Source organism: Megalops cyprinoides, chromosome 20, assembly GCF_013368585.1.
Source record: "Megalops cyprinoides isolate fMegCyp1 chromosome 20, fMegCyp1.pri, whole genome shotgun sequence".
In the NCBI taxonomy this organism is placed as follows: domain Eukaryota; kingdom Metazoa; phylum Chordata; class Actinopteri; order Elopiformes; family Megalopidae; genus Megalops; species Megalops cyprinoides.
The window spans coordinates 11,926,131-11,941,665 of record NC_050602.1 but is presented as its reverse complement, the minus strand read 5'-3'; positions in this window follow the sequence as shown (position 1 = coordinate 11,941,665).

Sequence of the window (15,535 nt, the reverse complement as noted above, 5' to 3'; positions counted from 1 at the left end):
ATTCCTTTCTTTATTCCTCTTTCAGAGCTAGACACAGCCCTTCAGTGTTTCGCACCTGTTTGACAGAGAAACCACTACCATCCGCTTTAAATAATTTATTGTGGTATATAAATGAAGGGAGACCGTATACCCAATAAAAGCACGGTGATAATAAGTAAGTAATCAAGTAATAATAAAATCAGTCCGTACGAACCTCTGCCTAATCTGAATAGATGATAGCCTTTCTTCTACGCACATTGCTTTCCCACAATCAAGTTGGTGGGCTAATGGAATGGATTTTACTGTAAACTTAATCATTCATCTGGTACTTCTGTCCACAAAGGTAGAATAGATATTATTTTTGGAATTAAGGAGCAAGTCAGGTGAAAATCCATTTTAAGGCCACTACCATTTCAGTAGTGCCCTAATCACTTCAGCACCCCCTTCATCACTGGGATAGTTGTCCCCTTAACTGTCTCACCAAGTGTGCTAAATGCTTCAGCAGAGCCCTTAGCACTTCATAGTGCTCTCATCACTTCATCCTTCACAGCACACAGTGCTTTTTTCACCAGAAGGACACTGGTTTCTGTGTGAGGATCAGACCGTGTCTCCAATTGTGCCACAAACTCTAATTAATACTAGACAGTTTGACACATGCTTGACATGCTTGGTTTTATTTTTATGCAATTTAAAAACTTTCCCTGAGCTGCAATTAATCAAAAGCAACCGATTCTACACACACACAGATAATATTTGTATTATTAAAATAATATGATTTATGCTAATGTTTAGGCCGTGTTTCTTGGAATTCATTCTCAGATGCTACTTGAGGAGATCTCTAACACTGAATTCAGAATTTAATTTACACTTCAGATTAGATGCCAACCAAACCAAGACGTGTAATTCTTTTCAAAGTTACTTCACTCTATTGGTGTGGCTAAGCCTACATCCAAGATATTTCTCTTTTTTTCCCTTCACCTTTAACATGGGGTACGTGCTCAAGACTGCTGTTGGCTCCACTGATGTATTAAGATGCTGGCTGAAGCTTGTTAAGTCCCATTCACTTCAACCCCATATCAGTTCACGGGACCCTGGGGAGAGAGCTGGGGGCGAGAGAAGTGCGCTCTGGCAGAGGGGTTGACGTCAGGAGGAGCTCTGTGTGTGTACCTGGGTGTGTGTGTGTGTGTGTGTTGAGAGGGAGGGTGTTCTGGAGGAGCAGAAGAGTCTATAAATAGAGAGCAGTCCGCCTGCACTGCAGCTCCTACGTCAGAGCCTTGTTTCATTCATAAAAAAGCCAGTCCCAGGTTGTCAAGGGAAGACAATTAAGATGGGGGAGAGGTAAAGTCATCTCTACTCTTTTTTTCTCCCAGTATCCATGTGTTCTATCAGCTGAAATGGCAAATGGACACACTACAATTTAGTCAAGCTGTTGAATTTGAGCGTATTGTCCTCTACAACATATTCATGTCTTGTGTTTCATTGTTCATTTTTTTCAGTTAGATTCTTTGGGCAAATTACCTTTATTTTCGTACCCAAGTTAGCTCAGTACCCTGCCATAAATCTCTTTTGTCATATTACACATTCAGGCAGGAGGGATTTTTTTTCCTTTTTGATTAAACAGCTTCCTGGAATATCGGAGCCTTCGCACGTCACTACGTCACATCTCTGCCAGTCAATGCCGGATGTATGTTCATTATCTCATTCCTCCATCCTGTGGGGAATTGGGCTCTTTTTTGTGCCCAGCCTGTGGGTCGAGCTTCTCTGGCGAGCGCTGAAAATGCCTCGTTTGCTGTCTTCAGTAGTGCGCTCGGCTAAAAATACCACACCCTTAGGGACATCTTTTCAGAGTTGTTGTGATCCGTTGGTGAACTCTGAAAGATGTACTGTTCCAGAAGCTGTCTGGAAGTCTGCTGGGGATTTTCTCCCCAGTCAACATTATCATTTTAATTGCTTTAATAGCTAAATATGTAAATAAACAACTGACACGGGCGCAATGCTTTATTCAGCCGTTTGCGTCGAAGAGCATGTTAACACAAGTTGCATTCTGACAACTATCAGGTCATCCAAGTCATTAGTGGTCTGGTTCTGTACTGCATGCCAAGGAAGCACATAAGGCTGTTTTGAGGAAGCTGGTGGTCTTGCCGTGATGGATGCCATCATATCTTATCTTATCTTATCTTATCTTAGCTCCATCATATCTCGCAACATGCTAAATGTCTGTGAGAGTGCTCTCACCCAGCAAGGGAAAGAATCACCAATGAGAAATGAGAATGATCCTACATTTGCTCCACCCATTTTCTAGCATCATGTAGCAAGTATAAACAAATCTGCTGGAAGCCCTTTCTGACCCATGATTCATCAGGGGGTTGGAGTATATCCATTTCCTACATTTACCTGGTGCATTAGTGCACCTCTGGGAGAGGTACCCAGTGTACCAGCGGATCATTACCCCCAATCCACCACCATAATGATAGGCACTGAAAAGAGAGGCCATGGGTTCCATGGTTTTAACCTTTGGCCAGTCTGTATCCGCAAAGCCACATAGATGATTTCTGATTCTGGTGCATGATGAGAACATAGAATTCTCTGCCTTTCTAGTAACATGGACTTGGGTTTTTAAAACCTACTTGGTTCTTTTCCAGCAGAGGGTGGGCCTCCGCTGCAGAGATGGCTGCAGGGTACTCTCTCAGCAGTGAGTCTTTGCTTCCTCTGAAACCACAGCTCATATTGAGGACCTGCACCTCCACTCGCTATTAAAAACAAATAACAGCATACCTGCAATATACACTGTGAATGACACAGACGGGGAGGAAGGATGATGTCAATATTAGCCATGAATGTGGCCCGTCCACATTCAGACCTCTTTGCTGGGCACATATCTTTCCTATTACAGTGTGAACCCATCAGGGATCACAGACTCTGTTGATGAGGGTGTTTATGTGTGTGTGTGTGTGTGTGTGTGTGTGTGTGTGTGTGTGTTATAGAGAAAGAATGACAGAGAGCAGATACAATGGCACAATGGGAGAGAAACGAATAGCAACATTACTTTCCCCTTGATATCATTCACTTTTTAGCGCCCAGCTCTGGAATACTCGTTTTCACTCATCACATCACTGAGACTTATTCTGAATTGGCTTTAGACAAAAGCCATGCTGTTGCTTTGGCAACACAGTATAATACCAGTAAATCGGAGACAGAGAGAGTCAGCATCAGAGATAATGCCCCACAGAGAGAGAGCCACAAAGGGTGATGCTGTTGCACCCGCACACACACTCTGAGACCCCCCTCTGGCCCACTGTGACTCAGCAGGAGCCGGCGCAGACAGGTGTCGGACACAAACGCCGCTCAGGTGGATGTCAGCATTCCCAATAAGCCCCGTGGCCCCGGGGCTTTGGCATTTAGAGACAGGAATCGATGCTCTTCCTGCTGCCCTTTCTCCCACATTACAATTCAGCCGTGTGTCCGTATCAATAGCTGCCCGTTAGGGAGTGCGTAGGCACAGCTGAGTGCGTCAGACAGACGGTGCCAACGCAGTTACGATCCCCGGCCGTGGGTGCAAATGAGCCCCGATGTTTCTATCGCAGACAGTGGAACCAGTTATTGACACCCATAACTGTTACGCTGGAGTTTCGCTTGCCAGACAGCCGTATCGATGGTGGCTTACAGTTTTTACATGCACACCGCCTGTAATGAGCACAACCTCTTCGTTATTTATATCGGGGCAAATGACGTCAAGCACATTGGACATGCCGTGCCACGCCCGCGACTCGAAGCCATGACCCCCTGTTTGGGCTGGAAACACGTCACTGTGCTGCTGAGGTGTGCCCACACATCGACTTCTAACACCACTGTACCACGTCACCCAAAATAAGGCTTCACGTCCCCAATTCACCCGAACACATGGAGCAAATGTCAGGGATTGGTCACTTGTTTGACCAGCAGGCCCTGTCTGATTGGACACCTGAGGAGCTTGCGGTGAAGTGCTGCAGTAATCTGAGGCTGTTGAACACTTCTTATCCAACAGAGAGTCTGTAAAGGGTGCACAGCATGGAATTTGAGTTGATTTACTCTCCCTCCCTCTTGTCAGGACTGGCTCCGTTAGGAAGGCACAAGCTTGTTTAAGGGATTCGGTTAGTTACGACGGATCTCCCTGGCTGACTCTGAGCCCTGTTTGTAATTGCTGTGTGATGGAGAATACCAACTCGTCCAAAGCGTCAGCACCGTGGGTGAAAGGAGAAGGAGGTGATTATGTGAAGAGCTCTTTGGCTCCTCTCCCTCTCTCCCTTCCCTCTCTCTGTGGCCGTATCTGTACAGCTGCTGGAGAAACCTGAGGAGGAAAGGGGTTTACCGGCAGGGCAGTCAGTCGGGCCATGATAAGCGTTTGGCTGTGAGTGCACAACGAGCCACTCTGGCTGTGCAGCCGTACGAGGCTCTTCTCATGGCTTCTCAGTCGAACCAGTCTTCCCTCAGGAGACATAAATCCGCCACACAGCTATTGCTCTGTGTGTGTGTGTGTGTGTGTGTGTGTGTGTGTGTGTGTGTGGATGTTGTCTCTGCGTCTGGCTTGTACCAAGTGAGAATGGCGCAAAGAGTAAATAATTGATGAGCTCAAGGTTCCAGCACTCAGAGGGCCATTAGCCGGCTTTAAGGAAATATTCAGACTAAGAAAGTCAGATGGCTGAACTTTTCCTTTTTTCTCTCTCCTCCTCTTTTCTGTCCATCTCATCTCTGCTGCTCAGTGTGAGTGACTTTGTAGGGCTGAGCCATGTGTCAAATGAGGGAAAGAGAGAGAGAGAGAGAGTGACCTTTGTGGTCCTCATGGTTATCAAAGAGCCACTGCTCTCGTTAACAAACAGTTTTCCATCAGCGCTGTGCTCATTAGCTCATAGCCTGCTGCCCCTACCACCTACCCCTGGGCCAGTGCTGACTCACTGGAGCTCAGGAGCAAGGCGTGGTGGGCAGAGGGCGGGACGGAGCGGGCTGTTTTTTTCTTTTCCTGTATCTTCTAGAAGCCACTGTATCCATGGTGATGGATCTCTCTCTCTTTCTCTCTCTCTCTCTTTCTCTCTCTCTCATTCTCGGAGGAAGGGTGGGTGTGAGTCCTACAGGTGAGCTTTGTTTCACAGCTGGCTGGAATAGACTCCTAATGAGGATGCCGAGCCAATTAGAGGTAGAGTCCTGGTAATTATTCTGTACATTTAACTGTCTCACTCAGCAGAGGAGAGAGAGAGGGAGAGAGAGAGGGAGAGTGGGGAGAGGGGGGGGGGGGACGGTCTGTAGCCCACACCATTAGCTGCTTCCTCCAGGAACCCATTGTCTGCAGCAATAACAGCAACTCATCGCCTATAGCGCAGACCGTGGCGAGCAGAATACTTACCAGTGTAATTATTCTGCCGCTGTTTGTGTTTGTGTCTGTAAAGACTGCACTCAGGACATAACCGCACGCATTCTGAAAAGCGTGTGATGTGCAGTGTCAATATCCTTCAGAGTGATGCACTGTAATGCTACTCATTCAGCCACGAGGCTACAGCGTCTATAGTTTCTGAGAGAAACGGACAGAAGGAGATGCAGAGATAAAATAAGACAGCAAGTTCAACAGATACTTCTGAAGGAGTGCGGTGAAAAGCGAACCATACTCTGTGAAAGAGGCATAGCTTATTTATAGTTGTCATTCTGATACACTGCTCAAATGGCTCTGAAACAAATGCTGTCTCTGACATGAATCAGAAGGAGGCTGAGAGTTGATCTGTCAGATAGCATGGGAGTTGTCCCAATGCCAGCAGCCATGATAAGAGACTATACAGCAGACAAGATGATGCCATCCCACAATAACGGCTACCATGTTACACTTTGTAACGACTGTGTACGCCGTCAAAGGATTGCGTCCTACTATCAGCAGAAAAAAAAGACTCCTTTGCCAGGAAATGATGAACAGATTCAATTGCATTACCTTAATTTTAGCTTAATATGATTTATGAAAGAAGCATGCGCATGAGACAGTCTGCAGTGTTCTGTCACCTCAATGCGATGCCATGGCGCTGACTTCTGTCTAACAGATGATATTATCTTCATCTGCATTTGAAAATGATCACCAAAGTGAGTGACTAAGAATGTATGAGGGTGTGCGTCTGCGACTGAGAATGTCTGAGTGTGTGTGTATATCTGCATACATGCACCCACACATGTTAAAAAGTAAGTTTACATCTATATTTACATTTGTTCATTTGGCAGACGTTTTGATCCAAAGGACCTTACAAGTGAGGCAGAGTACAACATGAGCAAAAAGCCACATAAGGAGTCAACAAAATTAGAAGCTGTTGTTTGGTAATGCCTGTTACCTCAGCCACACATACATTCTATAAAATGTGACTAATATATTCAGTGATTCAGTGTGTTTGATAAATAAGAGTAATATCTGTGACTTCATTATGTAGGAATAAATTCAGTGCTTCCCCTCCACCCCTCAGTGTGTCTTATTAAATTAATGAAGGATAAAAGCAATCTGCTGATGAAAGCCTCCCTGGCATGCCTGTCTGTGCGGGAGGCTTCAGATGATCACTAAAATGAGCAGGAGGCTTGTTCCAGCCCTCCCCTTCACTCCTCTGTTCACCCCAACCCATCACCCTGTTTGACTCTATTCCCCATCTCTTCCGCCTCATGCCTCCCTCCCTCCTCCTCCATTCTTTTCTGTTCCTTTTCTCCTCCCCCATTATTTTCTGTTCCCTTTCTCTCCTCCTTCTTGTTCTCCCATGTTCCCTCTCTCTCCTCCTGGTCTCCCATGTTCCCTCTCTCCTCCTCCTGGTCTCCCATGTTCCCTCTCCTCCTCCTCCTGTTCTCCCATGTTCCCTCTCTCCTCCTCCTGTTCTCCCATGTTCCCTCTCTCCTCCTCCTGGTCTCCTCGGCCCTGCTGCTGCCTGCCTCCTGTGGGTGCCGCGGCCGGTTGCCAGGGTGACTGAAGTAATACGTTTCAGGTTCTCAGTGTTCTTCCACACTCTGTCGGCACACGGCTAAATGGTGTTATCAACACCGAGAGTTTGCCCACACTGCAGATCAAACACCCGGCGACCGCCTGTCTCACACAAACACAAACACACCGAGACACATTTATTCCCTCACACTCCTTCCCTGTACCTCACGGGCAGTCTGGAGTGGAGAATCGGGGAGTGATCGGGAAGAAGCCTCTAGTGATTTACTCCATGCCGGTTTGTCAAGGGGGCTGCGATGGCTTGCGCTACTTTCTAAAAGTCATTTCATCGGGAGCTTCACTCTGATGCTATAAATACTCTCTGTGGATGAGTCAGAGCCCGGCGGTATCAATCACGCTCTTGCCGAGTCTCATCCCTCACTGCCACCTCCCGCCTTCCCCTCATCAAATGATCAAATGCATCATAAATTTTCCGGATTTCGATCGAACGCTGTAGATTGTGTAGGGGACTTTACCCTGCGTGTGAGGAGCTGCTCTCTTTCTCTGACTCCTCGTCCTTCCCTTGCTATGTGAGAAAGACAACGATAGAATGAAAAAAAGGGACTCGGAGAATGTGCAAGTGTGCATGTATGCGTTCATGACAGAGAGAGTGTGTTTGTGTGTGCATATGTGTACGCAAGCTTGTTTTTGTGTGTGATCGTGTGTATATGTACATGTGGATGAGTAAGCGTATGCATGAAATTGTATGTGTGTGGATACTTTCATTGCCCAGTACTTCTATACAGGGGGTATGAGCCAGAATTACATTAATTATTTATGAGGCGTTTTGTGTTTTCCTGTGCTTAATGTCTGAAAATGCACCCTGAACGGATTATCGGTCCATACAAGGGCTTTCATTCAGACCTCCAGTAAACATTCTTCTCTACCTCATGCAAAGCCCTTCCCGTGATTGACTGAAACTCTTCCATGGAACCTCCACCATCCTACCTACAACAATTTAGTAGACTCTTCCCATAGGTCATCAGTCCAGATTTGCCACTTGACAATTCCACTGGGTCACCTGCAGGGGGCACTATGGCATGGAGCACACACCGCAAGCACCTGGTAATCCCTGTGATTATGACAGTTACCTTATATGCACCTTATATATCTTACATACCTTATATGTACTTCCTGAAAAGGTGAATAACTTGGTGACTGTGTGTGACAAGCGTCTGGGGACCGGGGGAGTTATCACAGTTCCCTCCTCCTCTCCGTCGCTCTGCGGTGTCGAGCGACTCATCGATCTGCCATTTGGGGAGTCCCTGCTGTGAGTAGACAGAACTCCATGACCAGTCAAAAAGCATTAATCACACAAACAACAAAGACGCATTTGTGTGTGTGCAAAGAGCAAAGAAAGGCATCCATTAGCGGGTGGCAGTGTAGCATAGTGGAGCAGGACTCGTAACTGAAAGGTTGCCGGTTCGATCCCCGCTGGGACACTGCTGCTGTACCCTTGGGCAAGGTACTTAACCCACAATTGCCTCAGTAAAAATATCCAGCTGTATAAATGGATAACATTGTAAAGAACTGTAACCTATGTAAGTTGCTTTGGATAAAAAGCGTCTGCTAAATGAATAAATGTAAATGTAAAATTAAATCTGTGTGACATTTGCGAAAGAGTCTGAGTGTGAGACTTTGTTTGTCTTTGTGTGTGTGTTTTTTTTTTTTTTTTTGTGGAGAGAGACCAAGAGAATTGTGTGTAAGTGCTTTTGTGTGTGTGTTTGTGTGCGCGCTTGTGTTTGTGTTCAATATGGTTGCCATAGCAACAGGTCCAGGAGGGTTTGCAGGTAATTAAAGAGCAATGTGTGCCAAACTCCCAACTCTTGGTGCAGTGAAATGAAACCCATGGCTCTCAATCCTGAGCAGTAACGCCTCCATTAGCACATCCAGTCAAACGCTGCACGGGCAGCAGTAACCAGCTGCAGATGCTAAACGGATCTGTCCTCAAAAGGAGCCTCATCAAAGCCACTCCACGCATAGATACGATGTCGTTCTATAGTCTTTACAAACTCAGTTAGCATTACGACTGGGATTGTATTAGATGTTTCAGCTCCACGTCCATAGACTACGGGTGACACTGGGACAACTTTGCCTTGATGCCATGGGAATGTTTTCCCCTCACTGCAACATAATTTTGAGAAAAATTACATTACTAGCTACCAATTCAATAAAGTCAAACTGGGACTGTATTGTACTTTAGCATCTGTGATTAAATACAACATTACAATGTAGTCTATTCCAGCAGTTTCAATGTTAATCCTCTTGGTGACTTGGTCCCACTGGTCAATTATATTTATATTGTAGGCATTCATTTCAGGCAGCTAGCTAGCAATAGATGAATACCATTAATATGGAAGCCATCTAACTAAGACTGACTTTATTTGATTATATTATCTGTTTTTTTTTAATAAATGGACTGTTCCACTATTGGACTGTTCCACTATTTTTTACTATTGATGACTGTAACATACATGGTTGATGTCCGATGAGGGGGTGGCAGGATTGGTTGAGGTTGAGCCAGACTCCTCTTGATTTTAGCAGGTATGGTGATATCTATTCTCTGCAGTTATCGTATGTCACCTCTATACCTACTGTTGGCCCACCTGTTCTCAGAAAATATGAATATTGGAAGATCTGCGAGGTTACCAGAAATGTTTTGCTTTTGTCTTGTAGTCTTTTACCTGAGGATGTTTTTCTCCCCTTTGCCTGTGTGTCTGTCAGCAGGGATTATGGTGGCTTTATCCTCTAAAACATTACTTAGCTGTTATTCAGGATGTCTTTTTTTTATATTTTCTCCCTTTGATGAGAACATGTTCTCTGTGTGTGGAGGGTCACCTGTTTACATTTTGTTAATTTTGCACAGGATATCACTGCAATGGCCATTGCATTAATATTTATTGTTCATTCAATTTTCATTTAGTTTTCTTAAAATGCACAATTATAGTAGTGCTAATATGAAGACCTGCACTTGGAGTTGGAAGAGTGTTAATAATGTAACCAAAAGGAAGAATATTATAATATCCTAATATTTTAAAAAGAGATGAAGTTCAATTTTTTCTTTTACAACAGATTTTCTTAATGGATTTGGAACATAAATATGCTCCTCAGGGAAAGGGTGGGTCAGATCTTTTTTACTTCTATGTTCTAATGCTCCTACTCCTGAAATCACAAAGGCATCAATTAAGAATTAATTAGGCACTAAATTTGACAAGGATTTAGGATACAGCATCACCTGCCATGAAAGTACTTTTTGAATATCTACAGATCAAACACTATGTTTATGCTGAAAATAATGAAATTGTCCTAGCAAGTAGTTCTCACTCTCTTTAGAGAAGTTCTTTCTTTGGAAAAGTGAAAAAGTTCTTATCTAAATTCTGTTCTGTGTTATACAGAAGTAGAAAGGCCTCTTGGGAGTGCTTGACCTCCCTGTAAAGTTTGGAACAGAAAGCTCAGATGTATTATACACGATGATCCTTGGGATATTATTGTGATTTCCTCTGAAATCTCAGACCATAATAGATTCATACAAACACAATAAATGCAATAAACTCCCCAAAAAGTGTCTCCTCACTGTTCTGAAGGTAAAAATTATGTTTGTGTGCTGTCTCACAGTTTTAGAAGTATACACATATACTATATACAGTCCTTCAGGACTGAAGCCAGTTAGAACAAATCCTTGGATTTTAGTCAATTAGTAAGTACTTGTTGGGATGCCAACAGTTGGCGTAATAAAAACGTCAGAGGGACGAGGAAGTTCCAAACCCAGTGGTTTATTTACAGGTGCCCGAATTCTAATGTGAGGTATTTACAGTGCAACAGCTACATGATACTAACAAACAACACAACTTGGCAAAGCAAAAGAAAGAAAAGAATGAGATTACCCTGAATTTACTGGTACTAGTAGGCTATGCCCCAACTGGGCCCTATAGCACACCCCAGGAGAGTTAGCGTTCTAAAGACACCCGAGGGTGCTCGACCCAGGCTTTATAAACCTGAAGCCCCTCCCCCTGGGATACAACAAACACTCCAACACATACTTCACATAAGGAAAGACAACTGCTATTCAAGAGTAGCACTAGTAGCAGCATACAATAAGGGGTACTGTAATACACTTACAACCATCGTAGAAGCTGTGTGTTCACATATACCCCCCCCCCCCCCTCTGCTGTTTACTGTTTGGTTCGCCCCGGGAGAAACCCACCTCTTTTAAAGTGCATGGTTTCACCCGCCTCCCCCCCCTTTTACAGCCACACCAAGGCGAACCGGTGCGTAAGTACTTCCCTCATTTACCAATTACAATTACCATTAGGAATCATTGATTACTTCTCCCACCTGTGAAACATTTAAAAATAAACAAAATGCTTTCCACACACTTTCCCTTTCAATTTTATGGAGTTTTTTTTAACTGTTTGATTTGCCGGCAGGACTCCTCGGCGTCTCTACGCTGTAGTTACCTTAATTAGCATTTCAACTTTTAAAGTTCGTTTCTACCCCCCCCTCGTTTTTTTTAAAGCATAACTACCACCTTTTCAACTACTCTTTACCACCATTGACCTACAGCTAGACATCTTTATTTTTAAACTCGCCCATCCCGCTGATGTTCCGCCGGCACCGGGAATTTACAAGTTCACAAAAATGTCTTTAGTGTTGTGAAACGGAATCGATGGCGTCTTCCACAAATGGCAAGGCGTTCAGTCCGTGACAGTACTAATATGCTATAAGTATACCTCATAAAGATGCAACTGACCTCTTCTTATGTTGGCAAGGAAAAGAGTTGTGATTGAGTGACTGAACTGTCATCCAGTATTGTTTTGTTTGCGACTGTGCTTTTTGGTCTGAATCCAGTGAAAGCTGGTAATAAATAGAAGCCGAGCATCTGAAGGCAGAGACTCCTACACCTGACGATGTGATCATGTCCCTCGGTAACAGACTCCGTCATTAATCTCCCGATGGCTCTGGTGAGCTTCAGAATGTAATCCCACAGCGGGTCCTGTGCAGCTGGACTCCAAATCGGAACTTCCGGCCGCTGCTCTCCCATGTCGGGAAGCAGATGCCAGGTCGTTGGATCGTACTGTGTGCTTTTGGGTTCGACCAAACCCAAAAACGTATACCTAATCTGGCTCTTAAAGGGGTGCTGTGGACTAAAACGCGTTACATTGTTCTTTAATTTACAACTTAGTAGGTATACATATTGTCACAGCAGAGAAATGTTTTATTAATGTCCACGATCAAAATGTGTCATGTGTCATTCCCCTCTCTCTAATGCATAGGCAAGGAATGCATGCTTGACTTGGCTTGACGCGGTGAAAGAGCCGAGCAACCTATTTTTATTGAAAAATAATATTTCCTTTATTGGGACGGAGCTCTGTAATTAGCTGATACTGACAGGAAGGAAAAAACCTCCAGGATTCCCCTAGGTGTAACCGTGACCTCAGTGTGAATTTTCCCATCACGGCCCTGCACACAGAACAGGACACAAGTCCTTGAAGTTGCAGAGGTATTTGTTGATTTTCATCTCTGTAATGTGTATTTATTATAAGATCTGATGATTGTGTTTCTGGCAACATTTGTTTGATATTTGTGGACCTGTGACAAAGTTATCTTTGGTGGCTTGTGGCAAGTCATTTTCCCCTTTAAGATGAATTCCTTGCTTTTGTAGGCCTACTCTTTACTGTCGAATTCCAAAACAAAGGTGATGAGAATATATGACTATATTAAGGCTCCGCCCGCGGCAGACCTGTCGGAGACCGTGTTTCCCCGACTTTTTGTCATCACCCCCTCCTCACGTGCCTTCTCAGCCAGCAAAGACACATGACGGCTGCTTCTCGTGGCTTCCGTCGTCATAGAAACGTTGACAAGAAAAATTTTGAGCAAAGACGGACTCAACCTTGAACTGGAACACCTTGTACCTTGTGGAAGGCATGCACGCATGCACGTTGGTTCGCGCCAGCACAGTACGTGCTTTTTGGGACTAAGTTGCTCGGTTTCCCCTTTATTTTCGGGTATTTTATATTTTGCACTGAAGGCGTAGGGATATTCTAATGATATTACTGTTAAATATGCCGCAGGAATGAGGCATTACAGTAACATCGCGGCCATGAGTCCTTATGACCCTTTACTGAAAATAGTGCCACAGGCTGCAAAACAACATTTACCATCAAGAAAACACTTACGCAAATGCAACAGCAATTACCCAATTTTCTGCCCTTTTAAAGAATACTTACAGATAATTAAACACTTAAACGTGAACATCATGTAATGCAATTACTTTGCTGCCATACTTATGTGATTTACGTAGGGAGCCGTTCTTTACGAGACGTTTGTCGTTCTATAGGATTACATGGATTACAGGGTTGTGGTTGTAAATACACCGCTAATCCACTAATTGAATCTCCGCTGTTACTCTAGGAATTAGCTAAACCGAGCAGAGGCCAATTAAGAAGCCGATCGGTAATAAAAACATGGAAAGAGGTTATGACTAAAGAGTTATTACATGTCTGAACAGAATTCAGAACTCCAATACATTTTACAGTACCGATGCTATTGAAATAATCTATGAGACGAGAATATTGTTCTCGATCCTTGAGATAAAATTAAAGGAAAACAATAATATTCCTCAAGCTTTTTTCTGTCTCATTCGTCTATTATAGCTTTGTTTCCCAACGAAAAGAGCCCATGTTTTATTTTATTTTTTCGCATTGATACGCTAAAGTGCATCACCTGTCATCCGTGTTAAAGACTGCTTGTGCATATTACAACAAGATTGCCCCCTACTGGGGAAAACACCGTAGGGGTGAAGAACATGGTGTACCGATAAACGACGTACTACATGACTGGTTCTGTAGTCAGTGGCAGAACTTTAGCTGTAAAAAAAGAAACAGTAGGGAAAAGTTTTCGTTTAATGAATTAACATCTGAACAGAGCACACATTATTATGTAAAGGATGACAGAACTAATAGTGTATGCACTTTACTGGCACACCTCTCCCCATTTTTACCATAAAATGTTAACCACGTTAATGGAGTTTTTTCCCCAAAGGGGAACGATCAAGAGTTCATTAGTCTTTTAAGACAATCCAACATTATGCAAATACGTTTTAAACAGTCGAGTTCCAAGTAAATACAAAAATCCAACATGAACTAGACGGAGTTGCTTTTTCCCCACTATAACAAGTCAAGTGCCACTTTTCCCATCATCATGGGTTTTCTTTCAAGCTGTCTGCTAAGGAGACGCTTTTGTTCTTCGTGCTTCCCATTAGATCGTTTTGGTGGGCTCGGGTGGTGCGGGTGGCTAATTCCTCCATAGCGATTTGCTCGTAGGAGATAGAGCGGGGCGAGCCGAGACTGGTCTGCTCAGTTGCAGTCAGGCCGCAAATGAGGGGCGCTTGGACCTTGCAGTAGTGGACTGCCCCACGGAGGGGGAGCGACACCTCGACGGGCCTCTGACCGCAGCTGAAGGTTGAAGGCCCCGGGCAGTTCACTTCCCGCTCCCGCAGTTCCTTTAAATGCACAAGTTGCACGAACGCATCCCACTTTTTCTCTTTCCTCCTGCAGTGCGCGTAGCCCAAACTAATCCCGAACAAGAAAACGCCGTAGATGAATATAACTGTCGAAATGTACAGATATTCGTTGCTGCCTTTGATAGGCGGGGAGGCAGTATTGAGCTTGAGTAGAGCAAGCAGGTCCGGCGATGTGGTGCCACTCCCTCTCTCCATCCCCGGCAGACCTAAACTCAAAATAACACACCAATTAATAAAATAAGTAAAGAAACAGTTTTATGAAACATGAAGTTTATGGTGGAAATCTGCGAAGCATTTAATACTCATAAATACACAGGCCTCAGCTAAACATTTTACTGTATGAAGTCCAGGACAAATAAGGGTTTACTTACTGGAACGTTACTCCCTGGCGCTGAAGCGTGGTTAACGAAAAGCAGGGTCTCTGGAGCAGTCGTTTTAACTGCGCAACTGTCTCGCATCTGGCCAAGTATCCCGCTGTAACTCCTTTAAATACTTAACTGTGTGTGGGAGTATGCGTCGACAAACCTATCCTCCACCCGTGTGAAAACGGATCCGTCATTCAGTAGGTCTGGAACGCCACTGTTTAGGCTTGCAAACTTCCCTGAGGCGCCCTACCTTACATTTCATAGAATTACTGATGTCACCATAACATCATACACACAGGATAGAAAACGTTTAGAACAAGCAAACACTTTTATTCTTATGACATCACTTCCGAGGCCAAATCACAGATAAATAAAGTAGGACTCACTGGTAATGACCTGCAATATGATACAAGGCAAAGATGAAACCCCATAATCTGGTCAATTTAACAGAAATTAAAAAAATAAAAGTTGAGATGAGATAAGGTATCTCATTTAAACGCCTATGAATTTGATCACCGTGATCACCCCAATAAGAAAATGAGGAGTGACATTATCAATGCCTTTTTAATCCATTTTGCCAGACCTTGTTCAGCAGCTAAAAATATTACTACTTTGAAATACCTGTACAACACTTCATTCCCTCACTGCATTTGGAAAACAAAAACAAAATTTCTCACAAATGTACAATATGTGTATGAACCATTT